The sequence below is a fragment of the Somniosus microcephalus genome, chromosome 10, assembly GCF_052327205.1.
Source record: "Somniosus microcephalus isolate GS21.2 chromosome 10, FLI_Smic_1.0, whole genome shotgun sequence".
Lineage (NCBI taxonomy): Eukaryota > Metazoa > Chordata > Chondrichthyes > Squaliformes > Somniosidae > Somniosus > Somniosus microcephalus.
In genome coordinates this window covers 1,268,133-1,284,633 of record NC_140996.1, presented here as the reverse complement: position 1 = coordinate 1,284,633, position 16,501 = coordinate 1,268,133, and positions in this window count along the sequence as shown.

Genomic DNA, 16,501 nt, shown 5'->3' with positions numbered 1-16,501 from the left:
TTGAATCACATATTGCGGGGGGGTGAATCAGACTTTGTTGGGGGTGAAGCAGACATTGCGGGGATTGAGATTCAGACATTGCGGGGGGGTGAATCAGACATAGCGGGGGGGTGAATCCGACTTTGAGGGGATTGTGAATCAGACATTGCGGGGGTGGGGTTAATCAGACTTTGCGGGGGGTGAATCAGACATAGCGGGGGGTGAATCAGACATTATGGGGGGGTGAATCAGACATTGTGGGGTGGTGAATCAGACATTGCGGGGGCCGGGTGAATCAGACATTGCGGGGGGGCCAATCAGACATTGCGGGGGTTGAATCAGACATTGCGGGTGGGTGAATCAGACATTGCGGTGTTGGGCGTGAATCAGACATTGTGGGGGGGTGAATCAGACATTGCGGGGGGGTGAGTCAGACATTGCGGGGGGGTGAGTCAGATATTGCGGGGGATGAATCAGACATTGCGGGGGGTGGGGTAAATCAAACATTGCGAGGATGTGAATCAGACACTGCGGTGGGGTTAATCAGACATTGCGGGGGGGGTGAATCAAACATTGCGGGGGAGTGAATCAGACATTGCGGGTGGGTGAATCAGACATTGCGGGGGGTGAATCAGACACTGCGGGGGGTGAATCAGACATTGCGGGGGGTGAATCAGACATTGCGGGGCGGTGAATCAGACATTGCGGGGGGGTTAATCAGACATTGCGGGGGGCGGTGAATCAGACATTGGCGGTTGAATCAGACATTGCCGAGGGTGAATCGAACATTGCGGGGGGGTGAATCAGACATTGCCGGGTGGCTGAATCAGACATTGCCGGGGGGGTGAAGCAGACATTGCGGGGTGTGAAACAGACATTGCGAGGGGAGGATCAGACATTGCGGGGGGGGGGTGAATCAGACATTCCGTGGGGTGAAGCAGACATTGCGGGGTGTGAAACAGACATTGCGAGGGGAGGATCAGACATTGCGGGGGGGGGTGAATCAGACATTCCGTGGGGTGAAGCAGACATTGCGGGGTGTGAAACAGACATTGCGAGGGGAGGATCAGACATTGCGGGGGGGGGTGAATCAGACATTCCGTGGGGTGAAGCAGACATTGGGTTGTGAATCAGACATTGCAGGGGGCTGAATCAGATATTGCGGGGGGGTGAATCAGACATTGCGGGGCGGTGAATCAGACATTGCAGGGCGGTGAATCAGACATTGCGGGGAGTGAATCAGACATTGCGGGGGGGTGAATCAGACATTGCGGGGCGGTGAATCAGACATTGCGGGGGGTGAATCAGACATTGCGGGGCGGCGAATCAGACATTGCGGGGAGTGAATCAGACATTGCGGGGGGGTGAATCAGACATTGCGGGTGGGTGCCTCAGACATTACGGGGGGTGAATCAGACATTGAGGGGGCGAATCACACTTTGCGTGGCGTGAATCAGACATTGCGGGGGGGTGAATCAGACATTTCGGGGGGGCGAATCAGACATTGCGGGGGTTGAATCAGATATTCAGGGGGGTGAATCTGTTATAGCGGGAGGTGATGCATCAGACATTGCGGGGGGTGAATCAGACATTGCGGGGGGTGAATCTGACATTGCGGGGGGTGAATCAGACATTGCGGGGATTGTGATTCAGACATTGCAGGGGTGGGGTTAATCAGACATTGCGGGGGGGTGAATCAGACATAGCGGGGGGGGGGAGTCCGTCTTTGAGGGGATTGTGAATCAGACATTGCGGGGTTGGGGTTAATCAGACATTGTGGGGGCGGTGAATCAGACATTGGCGGGTGAATCAGACATTGCGGGGTGTGAATCAGACATTGCGGGGGGGGGTGAATCAGACATTGTGAGGAGTAAATCTGACATTTCGGGGGATGAATCTGACCATTCGGGGGTTGAATCATACATTGCGGGGGGGGTGAATCGAATATTGCGGGGTTGGGCATGAATCAGACATTGTGGGGGGGCTGGAGCAGCCATTGCGGTGGGGTGAATCAGACATTGCGGGACGTGGGGTGAATCAGACATAGCGGGGTGTTAATCAGACATTGTGAGGGGTTGAATCAGACTTTGCAGGGGGGGAAGCAGACATTGCGGGGGGTGAATCAGATATTGCGGGTGGGTGAACAGACATTGAGGGTGTGAATCAGACATTGCAGGGGGTGAATCAGACATTGCAGAGTTGTGAATCAGACATTGCGGGGGGCTGAATCAGACATTGCGGGGGGTGAATAATTCATTGCGGGGGTGTGAATCAGACATTGCAGGGGTTTGAATCAGACATTGCTGGGGGGTGAATCAGACATTTCGGGGGGGTGAATCAGATATTGCGGGAGGTGGGGTGAATCAGATATTGGGTGGGTGAATCAGACATTGCGGGGGGTGAATCAGACATTGCGGGGTGGCTGAATCAGACATTGTGGGGGGGTGAATCGGACATTGCGGGGGGCGGGTAAATCAGTCATTGGGGGGGGTGTATCAGACATTGCGGGGGCTTGAACAGACATTACGGGGCGTGAATCAGATATTGCGGGGGGTGAATCAGACATTGCGGGGGGTGAATCAGACATTGCGTGGATTGTGATTCAGACATTGCGGGGGGGTGAATCAGACATAACGGGGGGTTTATCCGACTTTGAGGGGATTGTGAATCAGACATTGCGGGGGTGGAGTTAATCAGACTTTGCGGGGGTGTGAATCAGACATTGCATGTGGGTGAATCAGACATTGCGGGGTTGGGCGTGAATCAGACATTGTGGGGGGGCTGAATCAGACATTGCATGGGGGTGAATCAGACATTGTGAGGGGATGAATCAGACAATTCAGGGTGCCGGGTGAATCAGATATTGCGGGTGGGTTAATCAGACATTGCGGGTTTGGGCGTGAATCAGACATTGTGGGGGGGCCGAATCAGACATTGCATGGGGGTGAATCAGACATTGTGGGGGGGGTGAATCAGACTTTGCGGGTGGCTGAATCAGACATTGTGGGGGGGTGAATCAGACATTGCGGGGGGCGGGTAAATCAGTCATTGGGGGGTGAATCAGACATTGCGGGGGTGGTGAATCAGACATTGCGGGGGGGTGAATGAGACATTGCGGGGGGTGTATCAGACATTGCGGGGGCTTGAACAGACATTGCGGGGCGTGAATCAGATATTGCGGGGGGTGAATCAGACATTGCGCGGGGGCAAATCAGACATTGCGGGGGGTGAATCAGACATTGCGGGGGTTGAATCAGACATTTCGGGGGGGTGAATCAGACATTGCGGGAGGTGGGGTGAATCAGATATTGGGGGGTGAATCAGACATTGCGGGGGGTGAATCAGACATTGCGGGTGGCTGAATCAGACATTGTGGGGGGGTGAATCGGACATTGCGGGGGGGTTGAATCAGACACTGCGGGGGGGTGAATCAGACATTGCGAAAGGCGGGTAAATCAGTCATTGTGGGGGGTGAATTAGACATTGCGTGGTGGTGAATCAGACATTGAGGGGGCTAATCAGACATTGCGGGGGGGTGAATCGGACATTGTGGGGGTTGAATCAGACATTGCGGGGTGGCTGAATCAGTCATTTTGGGGGGTTGAATCAGAAATTGCGGGGGGCGAGTAAATCAGTCCTTGGGGGGGTGAATTAGACATTGCTTGGAGCAAGATGTTCAGCAACTGAAGGCGCTTGTTAGCAGATTGCAGGCAGAAAAGGCTGAGTTGGTCGCCATGAATTCCGAGCTCCTACTGAAGTTGGGTGCAGCATCACCGGACGATTCATTTGTGGAAATTCGAATGGTGGAGGCTGCGGATTATGGCGAAGTAGAAACAGCAAAGGAGCCCCAGGGCAAGGTTATAAACAGCCCTGCAGCTACTGGGAAACGGATGAGGTCAGAAGAGTTAACGGTCAGCCAACTCCTTCATATGCTGAGGGACAAGACTCTGAAATGGGAACAATTTGAACACGAGCTTCAATCTTCAAAGGAAAGGGGTTCGGATCTCTCAAAAGTTATTGAAATAGCTGAGGTTGCAACACAGACTGAGAAGATGGCAGCAGAGCAACCCTTGGATGCCAAAAGTACGCTGACTCACGTCAATGTCGAACAACAAAATGCTGAAACAGCTGCTCCAGTAGAGGGATTGAATAGTACAATCAATCAATCTCCGAAGGAAGTTGAAGCATTGAAATCACGAATGAGGTCATTAATAAAAGACTTGCAGGAAGCCCAGAAAAAGCTGGAGGAAGCTGAACACATGAAGAAGTCTCTTCAGGAGAGATGTCGGGACTTGGAACAAAAGCTGGCTAACGTCCAGCTGGGCATGGAGGAAATAAAAGACCCTCTCGCTGGCCTAGCTCAGGACGACGCCGATTATTACCATGTCCTGTTGAACGACACCGAATATAACGATGACCTGTTCTGCCCAGCTTGTGGGGAAATCTTCTGAAGTGCACAAACCCTGAAGAATCACAAAAAGTCTAAGAAACACCGGGAGATGGTGACGCTGCTAAGGCAACAGGAGAAAGAGGAGGAGGAACTGTGCATGCGGCTGGCAGCGGAGCACAGAGAGTCTCCAAGGAGCAGGAAAGGAAAAGACGAAACAGAAGAAGATGTCCCATCTGAACCATTATCACCTCTACCAGATCACGCACGTGGTCCCTCCGAACAGAGCCAAATCAGTTTGGAAGTAGAAAAACTTCCCAAGGTACTCAAGCTTTTAGAAGTCAACAATGCTGGTTCAGAAGTGACGGAAGTTCAAGCTGTTAAGTCCAGTGAAGGACTATTGGATGAGTCACTCCAGCAACGTGAACCGACTACACCACAGGAAACTGCTACACCACCGAGGCGTTGTCTGGACCGAGTCAAGAAGCACAGGAGGCGCCTCCACAGAGACTGAATCTGTGAACTGTTTTCCGCAGAGACTGAATCTGTGAACTGTTTTCCGCAGAGACTACATCTGTGAACTGTTTTCTGCAGAGACTACATCTGTGAACTGTTTTTAAATGAAGTTGGATAGATGTTATGATGTTATGTTTAATGGGGAATAAGTATGTTGTAAGCTAAAAAGGGAGGATTGTAGTGTATGTAACCGTTCTACCTTTAAGAGAACTATTGTATGTAACCGTCCACCTTTAAGAGAACTATTTTAGGTGTTGCACTACTTTATCTTGGCTGCTGTATACTGTAATACTGGTGGTGACCACACCGGTATATAAGTGCTGTGTAAGGATTTATTGGGCAGATTCGCCCTGACCTTCGAATAGTAAAGTCCTGTTAAAGTTACTCTTGTAGTCTGTGTATTAATTCACCATATAACCCACAGACTTTACAGCACCTGTGGGGATTTCAAGGTGACGGTGAACCCTGTCCTTCACACAGTACAATATCCTCTTCCAAGGATAGAAGACATCTTCGCCTCACTGTCTGGAGGGAAGCGTTTTACAAAAATTGACCTAGCACAAGCATATTTGCAGATGGAGGTTGAAGAGTCCTCTAGGAAGTATCTCACGATAAACACTCACAAAGGTCTTTACCAGTATCATCGATTGGTGTTCGGAGTAGCATCGGCTCCGGCGATATGGCAAAGAGTGATGGAACAAGTCCTGCAAGGGATTCCGGGGACTCAGTGTTACTTGGACGACATCCTTGTAACAGGTGAAGATGACAGTGAACACCTTAACAACCTAGAACAGGTGCTCACTAGACTACGGGAACATGGGTTGCGAGCCAACCGCCACAAGTGCGAATTTTTAAAGAAACAGATATCGTATTGTGGCCACGTGATTGATGAAGAGGGGTTACATAAGTCCCCTGACAAAATTGAAGTGGTTGTCAAGGCCCCAGCGCCTGAAAATGTGTCGCAACTGAGGTCATTCCTCGGGTTGGTGAATTACTATCATAAGTTTTTGCCGAATTTGTCGACAATTCTGCACCCACTGAACGCTCTGCTACGAACGGGGGTAGCATGGAAATGGAGCGATGATTGTAAACGTGCTTTTCAGAAGAGTAAGGACTTAATCACTTCAAAGGAAGTATTGGCTCACTACAACCCAGCACTGCCAATCAGGCTGGCGTGTGATGCGTCTCCCTACGGCATTGGGGCGGTACTGTCACATAAATTCCTTGATGATTTGGAGAGGCCGATAGCTTTTGCGTCACGCTCGTTAACTTCTGCCGAGCGTAACTACGCCCAGATTGACAGAGAGGCCCTCAGCCTAGTGTGGGGGGTGAAGGAGTTCAATCACTATCTGCACGGTCAAAAATTTACTCTACTAACCTTCATCAACCTCTTGTCTCCATTTTCAACCCTCAGAAGGGCGTACCGATAATGACAGCACAACGGCTGCAGAGATGGTCCTTTTTCCTAGGGGCACACCAATATGACATCGAGTACAAAGGAACTAAACAGCATGGAAATGCTGATGGATTGTCACGTCTACCGTTGCCGACGGTGGAAGAAGAAGACCTTGCAGTGGATCCAATGGAGTTATTCCACTCGACCATAGTCGAATGTCTCCCTGTGACGAATGCAAACATAGAAAAGGAAACACGGAATGACCCGACACTATCACGGGTCTATGATTTAACGGTGAAGGGATGGCCAGCACATGGTGAACCACTGCTGTCAGCATTCTCGCCGAGAAGAGAACAGCTGTCAGTGTGCAGAGGAACCTTGATGTGTGGATCCAGAGTAGTAATTCCACCTAAGTTGACGGATAGAGTGCTCAATGAGCTTCATAAGGGTCATCTGGGTGGGGTAAAAATGAAGAGCTTAGCCAGAGTGTTTGTGTGGTGGCCGGGAATCGATAGAGAAATCGAAGAGATGACCAAGAGCTGTGCAGGATTCCAGAAGGTCCAAAACGCCCCACCACAAGCTCCTCTGCATCCATGGGAGTGGCCCTCATCTCCATGGCAAAGGGTGCACATTGATTTTGCTGGTCCCTTCATGGACTCGATGTTTATAATTGCGGTGGATGCACATTCAAAGTGGCCAGAGGTAATAAAAATGTCCTCAACCACCACGGAAAAAACTATCACAGTTTTGTGAACCATATTCGCCAGGAATGGGCTGCCTGAACAGATTTGCTCTGACAATGGATCACGGTTTGTGTCTGAAGAGTTCCGGAGGTTCTTAAGGAACAATGGTGTTAAGCATTACACATCTGCCCCATATCATCCAGCCACTAATGGATTGGCCGAGAGGTTTGTCCAAACATTCAGGAAGGCTATCAAGGCAATGTGTAATGAAGATATACCCCTACAACACAAGGTGGACAACTTCTTGTTTGCCTACCGGAATGCGACACATGCGGTTACCAACCAAACTCCAGCCATGATGTTCTTCAATCGAAGACTACGATGCCGCTTGGATTTGGTTAAGCCAAACGTCCGAAGAGATGTGGCGAACAGGCAGTTTCAGAATATGAATGAAAGGCCGACCAGGAGTTTTAAGATAGGTCAACCAGTTCTGGCCCGGGACTACAGCACTGAGAAATGGCAGCCAGGAACGATTTGTACACGACAAGGACCTCTCATGTATACCGTGGCCGTTGGGGAGAGCATTGTAAGACACCATGCTGACCAGATTCTAGAGTCACTGGAAAACGTCAACTCCACACCACGATCTGATACACCTGGTAATGAAATCGACGTTCCAATTGCAGCTACCGCAGAACCGGTAATATTGGAAGCAGATGAACCAAACAACGACATTGATTCCGACTCAACATTGCCAGAAGAACCTGTTACCCAAAAGAGGCGTTATCCAGACAGAATCAGGAAGCCTCCTCAAAGACTGAACTTATAATTGCTTAAACTTAACCACTGTATCTAGTAACCGTAATTGTGATTGTAATTCGTTATCATTTAGTTGTTAAATGAATGTTATGTACTGCTTATCTAAAAGGGGAGGAATTGTTGTGTATGTACCTTTAAGAGAATAACTGGTCTCAGACTGCAGTACCGGCAGTGACCACCCCTGTATAAAAGGCGCTAGAGAGCCTCTGTTGTTTAGATTCGTTATGGACTTCCACCAGTAAACATCTGTTTGTTTTCTCTCCTGCTAGTCCGTGTCTAAATCATTCACGGACTTAACACCGGCAGATTGGAAAACTGCTAATGTAACACCCTTATTTAAGAAGGGAAGCAGACAAAAAGCTGGAAACTATTGACCAGTTAGCCTAACATCTGTGGTTGCCAAAATGTTGGAGTCCATTATTAAGGAAATAGTAACAGAGCATTTGGATAAACATAATTTAATAGGACAGAGTCAGCATGGTTTTACGAAGGGGAAGTCATGTTTGACAAATTTGCTCGAATTCTTTGAGGATGTAACATACAGGGTGGATAAAGGGGAACCAGTGAATGTAGTGTATTTGGACTTCCAAAAGGCATTTGACAAGGTTCCACACAAAAGATTACTGACCAAGATAAGAAATCACAGGATTGGGGGTAATGTACTGTCATGGGTGGAAGATTGGCTATCTAACAGAAAACAAAGAGTTGGGATAAATGGTTCATTCTCGGGCTGGCAATCAGTAACTAGTGGTGTTCCGCAGGGGTCAGTGCTGGGACCCCAACTCTTTACAATCTATATTAACGATTTGGAGGAAGGGACCGAGTGCAACATATCCAAGTTTGCCGATGATACAAAGATGGGAGGGAAAGCAATGAGTGAGGAGGACAGAAAAAACCTGCAAAAGGACATAGACAGGCTAAGTGAGTGGGCAGAGATTTGGCAGATGCAATATAATGTTGGAAAGTGTGAGGTTATGCACTTTGGCAGAAAAAATCAAAGAGCAAGTTATTATCTAAATGGAGAGAAACTGCAAAGTGCTACAGTACAAAGGGATCTGGGGTTCCTGGTGCATGAAACACAAAAAGTTAGTATGCAGGTGCAGCAGGTGATCAGGACGGCCAATGGAACCTTGGCTTTTATTGCGAGGGGGATGGAGTATAAAAACAGGGAAGTCTTGCTGCAGTTATACAGGGTATTGGTGAGGCCACACCTGGAATACTGCGTGCAGTTTTGGTTTCCATATTTAAGAAAAGATATACTTGCTCTCGAGGCGGTTCAGAGAAGGTTCACTCGGTTGATTCCGGAGATGAGGGGTTGACGTATGAGGAAAGGTTGAGTAGTTTGGGACTCTACTCATTGGAGTTCAGAAGAATGAGAGGCGATCTTATCGAAACATATAAGATTGTGAGGGGGCTTGATCAGGTGGATGCGGTGAGGATGTTTCCACTGATGGGTGAGACTAGAACTAGGGGGCATTGTTACGTCTGTGTATAAGAAGACACAGGCTGCGGAGAATGCTACAATTGGTGTTTACTCAACGTGGCTCAGAGTGCAACTGATCTGTACAGATTACTACTCAGCGTTATATACAGATGTGGTCACTGCCGGTACTACAGTATACATGAGCTGTAAAAAGTAGTTCCCCCCTTAAAGGTACATACATTACAATTCCTCCCCTTTTAGATTAACAGTACCATAACACTCATTTAACAATTAAATATCAAACTAATTACAATTAACACTTTTAACATGCAACATTAGCTGAAAATAGTCTATTTATAAATTCAGTCTTTGGGGAGGCCTCCTGATCCTTTCTGGATAGCGCCTTTCCCGAGTGTCTTGCTCTTGGTGCGGAGGCGGTTCTGGCCCCCTGTCGTCGGTTGGTTCATCAGCTTCCGATGCTACTGTTTCTGGGGTAGATGCTACCTCTACGTCGGGTTCATCACCAGGTACGTATGGGCGAGGCATGGGGTTGACTTGTTCCTGTGACTCTAGGATCTGGTCAGCATGGCGTCTCATGATGCTCTCCCCAATGTCCACTGTGTACATTAGTGGGCCCTGCCGTGTGCATATCGTTCCTGGCTGCCATTTTTCTGTTCGGTAGTCGCAGGCCAAGACTGGTTGCCCTACATTGAAGCTCCTTGTTGGCTTCTCATGGATGTGCTGGAATTGCTTACTCTCAACATCTCTTCGTACGTTTGGTCTGAGCAAATCCAGGCGAGATCTTAACCTTCGGTTAAAGAACATCATGGCTGGGGCCTGGTTGGTGACTGCATGTGTCGCATTCCGGTAGGCGAACAGAAAATTGTCCACCTTGTGCTGCAGCGGAATGTTGTCATTGTACATAGCCTTCATTGCCTTCTTAAAGGTTTGTACGAACCTCTCAGCCAATCCATTTGTGGCTGGATGATACGGGGCGGATGTATAATGCCTTACCCCATTCTTTTTCAAGAACCTCCGGAACTCTTCGGACACAAACTGTGGTCCGTTGTCGGAGCAAATCTGTTCTGGCAAGCCATTCCTGTCAAAAATGGTCCGTAGGACTGCAATAGTTTTCTCCGTGGTGGTGGAGGACATTTTGATGACCTCAGGCCATTTCGAGTGCGCATCCACGGCTATTAAAAACATTGAGTCCATGAATGGACCAGCAAAATCAATATGCAGCCGTTGCCATGGAGATGTGGGCCACTCCCATGGGTGTAGAGGGGCCTGTGGTGGTGCATTTTGGACTTTCTGGCATCCTGAGCAGCTCTTGGTCAGGTCCTCGATTTGTTTATCGATTTCTGGCCACCACACATAAGCTCTGGCTAGGCTTTTCATTTTTACCCCTCCCAGATGACCCTCATGAAGCTCATTGAGTACTCTCTCCCTTAACTTGGGTGGAATTACCACTCGGGATCCACAAATCAAGGCCCCCCGGCACACTGACAGCTGTTCTCTCCTTGTCGAGAATGCTGGCAACAGTGAGTCGCCATGTGCTGGCCATCTCTTCACCGTCAAATCATATACCCGAGACAGTGTCGGGTCATTTCGGGTTTCCTTTTCGATACAAGGGTTAGGTATTCAACTATCGTCGAATGGAATATCTCGACAGGATCCACTGCTGGTGCTTCCTCCGCAGTAGGCAGTGGCAGGTGTGATAGCCCATCAGCATTTCCATGCTGTTTCGTGCCCTTATATTCAATCTCATAGTGGTGCGCCCCTAGAAAAAGTGACCATCTTTGTAGTCGTTGCGCAGTCATCACTGGAACGCCCTTTTTCGGATTAAAAATGGAGACAAGAGGCTGGTGATCAGTCAGCAAGGTGAATTTCTGCCAGTGCAGATAGTGATTGAACTTTTCACTCTCCACACTAGACTGAGGGCCTCCCTGTCAATCTGGGCATAGTTACGCTCGGCTGAGGTTAGTGATCGTGACGCAAAGGCTATTGGCCTCTCTGAGCCATCCGAGAATTTGTGCGACAGCACCGCTCCAATGCCGTAGGGTGACGCATCACATGCCAACCGAATTGGTAATGCTGGGTTGTAATGGGCCAATACCTCTTTCGATGTGATTAGTGTTTTGCTCTTCTGGAAAGCTCGTCTACATTCGTCACTCCACTTCCATGGCACCCCAGTTTGCAGTAGGGTGTTCAGTGGGTGTAGTATTGTAGACAAATTTGGCAAGAACTTATGGTAGTAGTTTACCAGCCCGAGGAACGACCTCAGTTGTGACACATTTTCCGGTGCTGGAGCCTTGACTACTGCCTCAATCTTCTCTGAGGACTTATGTAACCCCTCTTTATCGATAACGTGGCCACAATACGAGATTTGTTTTCTAAAAAACTCGCATTTGGGGCGGTTAGCTCGGAGCCCATATTCGCAATCCAGTGAGCACCTGCTCCAGGTTGGCAAGGTGATCACTGTCATTTTCGCCTGTGACCAGGATGTCGTCCAAATAACACTGGGTCCCCGGGATCCCTTGCAGGACTTGTTCCATTGCCCTCTGCCAAATAGCCGGAGCTGATGCTACCCCGAATACCAGCCGGTTGTATTGGTAGAGGCCTTTATGGGTGTTGATTGTGAGGTATGTTTTTGATGCTTCTTCTACCTCCATTTGCAGATGGGGTTACGGGGATAGGGTGGGATATGTGTTGGTGTAGGGGTTACGGGGATCGGGTGGGATATGTGTTGGTGCAGGCTCGATGGGCCGAAATGGCCTCTATCTGCACTGTGGGGTTTCTGTGATTCTGTGATACGCTTGGGCCAGATCAATCCGCGGAAGTGGATATTGTAAGGTGTGAAGGACCGGGTTCACTGTTACCTTAAAGTCCCCACAGATGCGAACCTTCTTTGGTTCCCCAGGCGTGCTGCTCAATGACTTTTTCATCACAGGGACGATGGGTGTAGCCCACTCGCTCCAGTCTACCTTGGACAGTACACCTGAATGTTCCAGACTCTCCAGCTCTGCTTCGACGGCTGGGCGGATCGCATAAGGTACCGGTCTGGCCTTAAAAAATTTGGGCTTGCGTTTTCTTCAATTTTAATCGTCGCTGTCATGCCTTTTAGTGTTCCGAGTCCTTGCTGGAACACTTCTTTCGCGTCAGTTAGGATCTTTGACAGTCGCCCAGGTGTGACGTCGTCATCCTTTTTGTCAGCCACAGTCAGTGCCTGTATGGAATGCCAATCCAGTTGTATTTTCCGGATCCATTCAGGTCCCAGTAATGGTGGTCCTCCATCTTGCAATACATATAGGTCTAGTTTTGGTGTTTCCTTACTGTTATATATAACGGTCACCCTTATTTTTCCTTTAGGGTAGACTTTTTGCCCCGTGTACATCTTCAAAATAATTTTTATGTCTCTCAAGGGTATGTGTGAGAATAGCCGCTCGTAGTCCCGTCGGTTTATGACTGTTAGGGCTGATCCTGTGTCCAATTCCATCTTTACCTGGGCTCCTGCTATCTTGAGAATGACCCAAATGGTTCGGTGATCCTCCGTTGTGATCACATTATGTCGTTTCAGACAACTCAGTTCCCTGCTTTTGGAGTCGTTATCACTCTTTTGTTCGTCTGAACTATTCTCTGTTATCTTATGTACCTTCTTGTACTTTCCTTTGGTCGGTTTCTTATTGCTGGTTTTCTTTCCCGACCTGCAGACTCATGCTATGTGTGGATGAATTAGTTGTGGAAATAGAGGTAAACAAGTATGATTTGATTGGGATTACAGAAACGTGGCTGCAGGGTGGGCAAGGCTGGGAACTTAACATCCAGGGATATACAATATTTAGGAAGGATCGGCAAAAAGGTAGGGGAGGTGGGGTAGCATTGCTGGTAAAGGAGGGGATTAATGCAATGGAAAGGAAGGATATTAACTCGGATGAAACGGAATCTGTATGGGTAGAAATGAGAAATAGCAAGGGGAGGAAAACGTTAGTGGGTGTGATATATAGGCCTCCAAATAGTAATATGGAGGTGAGGGAAGGCATAAAAAGGGAAATTAGAGAAGCGTGCGATAAGAGCACAGCTGTCATCATGGGTGACTTTAATTTACATATTGATTGGACTACCCAAATTAGTAAAAATTCTGAGGAGGAGGAATTCCTGGAATGTTTTCGGGACGGTTATCTGGACCAATATGTCGAGGAGCCGACTCGAGATCAGGCCATTTTAGACTGGGTATTGTGCAATGAGAAGGGACTTATCAGCAATCTTCTTGTACGAGGCCCCTTGGGTCAGAGCGATCATAATATGATCGAGCTCTCAGTCGAGATGGAGAGTGAGGAAATTGAATCAGAGACTAAGGTCCAGAACTTAAATAAAGGGAATTACGAGGGTATGAGACGGGAATTGGGTAAGATTGATTGGGTGGTGTTTCTGGGGGGATTAACAGTGGATAGACAATGGCAAGCATTCAAAGATAGAATGGAAGAATTCCAGAACATGTTTATACCGGTTTGGCATAAAAATAAACCTAAAAAGGTGACTCAACCGTGGATAACGAGGGAAATTAGGGACAGCATAAAATCAAAAAAAAGGGCATATCAACTGGCAAAAAAAAGCACCAGACCGGAAGATTGGGGGCAGTACAGGATACAGCAAAAGAGGACAAAGGGATTAATCAGGAAGGGGAAAATAGAATACGAAAGTAAACTTGCAGCAAACATAAAGACAGACTGCAAAAGCTTTTATCGGTATATCAGGAGGAAAAGACTGGTAAAATCCCAAGTCGGTCCCTTGCAGTCCGATTCGGGAGAATATATAATGGAGAATAAGGAAATGGCAGACCAATTAAACTCATACTTTGGTTCTGTATTCACAAAGGAGGACACAAATAACCTCCCAGGAATATCGGCAAACATAGGGACTAATGAGAGGGAGGAGCTGACAGAAATTAGTATCTCTAGGGATATGGTGTTGGGTAAGTTGAGGGGACTGAAGGCCGACAAATCCCCGGGGCCTGATAAACTACATCCTAGGGTACTTAAGGAGGTGGCCCTGGAGATAGCAGATGCTCTAAGGATCATCTTCCGGAACTCCATTGACTCGGGAACAGTACCCGTGGATTGGAGGGTAGCTAATGTTACCCCAATATTTAAAAAGGGGGGTAGGGAGAAAGCAGGGAATTATAGACCAGTAAGCCTTACATCGGTTGTGGGCAAAATGCTAGAGTCCATTATTAAGGATAAAATAGCGGAGCACTTGACAAATGGGGAAAGGATCGGACAGAGTCAACATGGATTTACAAAGGGTAAATCGTGTTTGACTAATCTGCTGGAATTTTTTGAGGAAGTAACTGGTAAAATAGATGGGGGAGAGCCAGTGGATGTGGTGTACCTTGACTTCCAGAAAGCCTTCGATAAGGTTCCACACAAAAGATTATCATGCAAAATTAAGGCTCATGGAATTGGGGGCAAAGTATTAACGTGGATAGAGAACTGGCTGGCGGATAGAAAACAGAGAGTTGGAATAAACGGCTCGTTTTCGGAGTGGCAGGCAGTGACCAGCGGGGTGCCGCAAGGATCTGTCCTGGGACCCCAGCTGTTCACAATATATATAAATGATCTGGATCAGGGAATTGGATGCAATATTTCCAAATTCGCTGACGACACTAAACTAGGAGGAGGGGTGGGCTCTGATGAGGATGTCAGGAGGCTACAGTGCGATTTGGACAGGTTGGGGGAATGGGCGGATACGTGGCAGATGCACTATAATGTGGATAAATGCGAGGTTATCCACTTTGGGGGTAAAAACAGGAGGGTAGATTATTATCTAAATGGCAATAGATTGGGAGATGGGGAAGTGCAGAGGGACCTGGGTGTTCTTGTGCACCAGTCACTGAAGGAGAGCATGCAGGTGCAACAGGCGATTAAGAAGGCAAATGGTATGTTGGCCTTCATATCAAGGGGGTTCGAGTATAGGAATAGGGATACCTTACTACAGCTGTACAAGGTGCTGGTGAGACCGCATCTGGAGTATTGTGTACAGTTTTGGTCGCCCCATCTGCGGAAGGATGTTCTTGCCATGGAAAGAGTGCAACGGCGATTCACCAGGCTGATACCTGGAATGGCGGGAATGACCTACGAAGAGAGATTAAATAGTTTGGGCTTGTACTCACTGGAGTTTAGAAGATTGAGAGGGGATCTCATCGAAACATATAAAATTATGGCAGGCCTGGACAGGCTGAATTCAGAGAGAATGTTTCCAATGGCCGGGGAGCACAGAACCAGGGGCCACAGTCTAAAAATAGCGGGCAAATCATTTAAAACAGAGATGAGGAAGAATTTCTTCACTCAAAGAGTGGTGAGCCTGTGGAATTCCCTGCCACAGAGGGCTGTGAAGGCTAATTCAATAAATATTTTCAAGAGAGAATTGGATATATTTCTGAAGGCTAAGGGGATTAAGGGTTACGGAGAAAAGGCGGGGACGGGGTACTGAACTGGTAAGGTCAGCTATGATCTCAGACGAAGATCAGCCATGATCTCATTGACTGGCGGAGCAGGCTCGAAGGGCCGAATGGCCTACTCCTGTTCCTATCTCTATGTTTCTATGTTTCCTACTTTTCCACACTGTCTGCACACTTTGGGCTGGATTTTCCTAAGCCCCTGGAGTCGGGTTGGAGGCGTGCGGGCGATAAAAATCGGAGATCCGGGGGTCCCGACCCCATCCCGCCTCCAACCCGCCTCCATGTCAATTTCATAGGCGTCGGGTTGCCGACAAGTGCTGGAACCCGACTCCCAGAGGCGGGAAGGGGTTAAAGGCAATTAAACTGCCTGTTAACAGGTAGTTAACATGTAGTTTTTTGCCTAATCGCGATTTTTATTGCTGGTTTGTGGGCTTCCTGAAAGCTCCAAAGCACGAAAAGTTTTCGAGGCGGGACGTGGGTCTGAGGTCTTGGAGGGGTCGAGATGCCCAGTGTTCAGGTGAGTGAGGGGTGCAGGAGTGCAAAGGTAAGTGTTATGCAAGTGTTTAAAGTGTTTAAATAAGTTTAACTTACTTTTACTTACCTTTACAGGAGTCCTGCATTCCAGTGTCGGGAGTCAGCTGCAAGAACCACAAGCTCCGATTTAAAAAAAAAAATCAGCTTCTTGGTTTCTACAGCAAAATGATTTTAAAGTTATCCTGAGAAAGGACTGAGGCTGAATTAGCAGTTTTTCAGTGCTTGACAGCTTCAAACAGCTGTTAAACACTGATATTTCATCTGCCAAAAGCTTTTGACAGATGAAATGTCAATCTCTGACGTCACC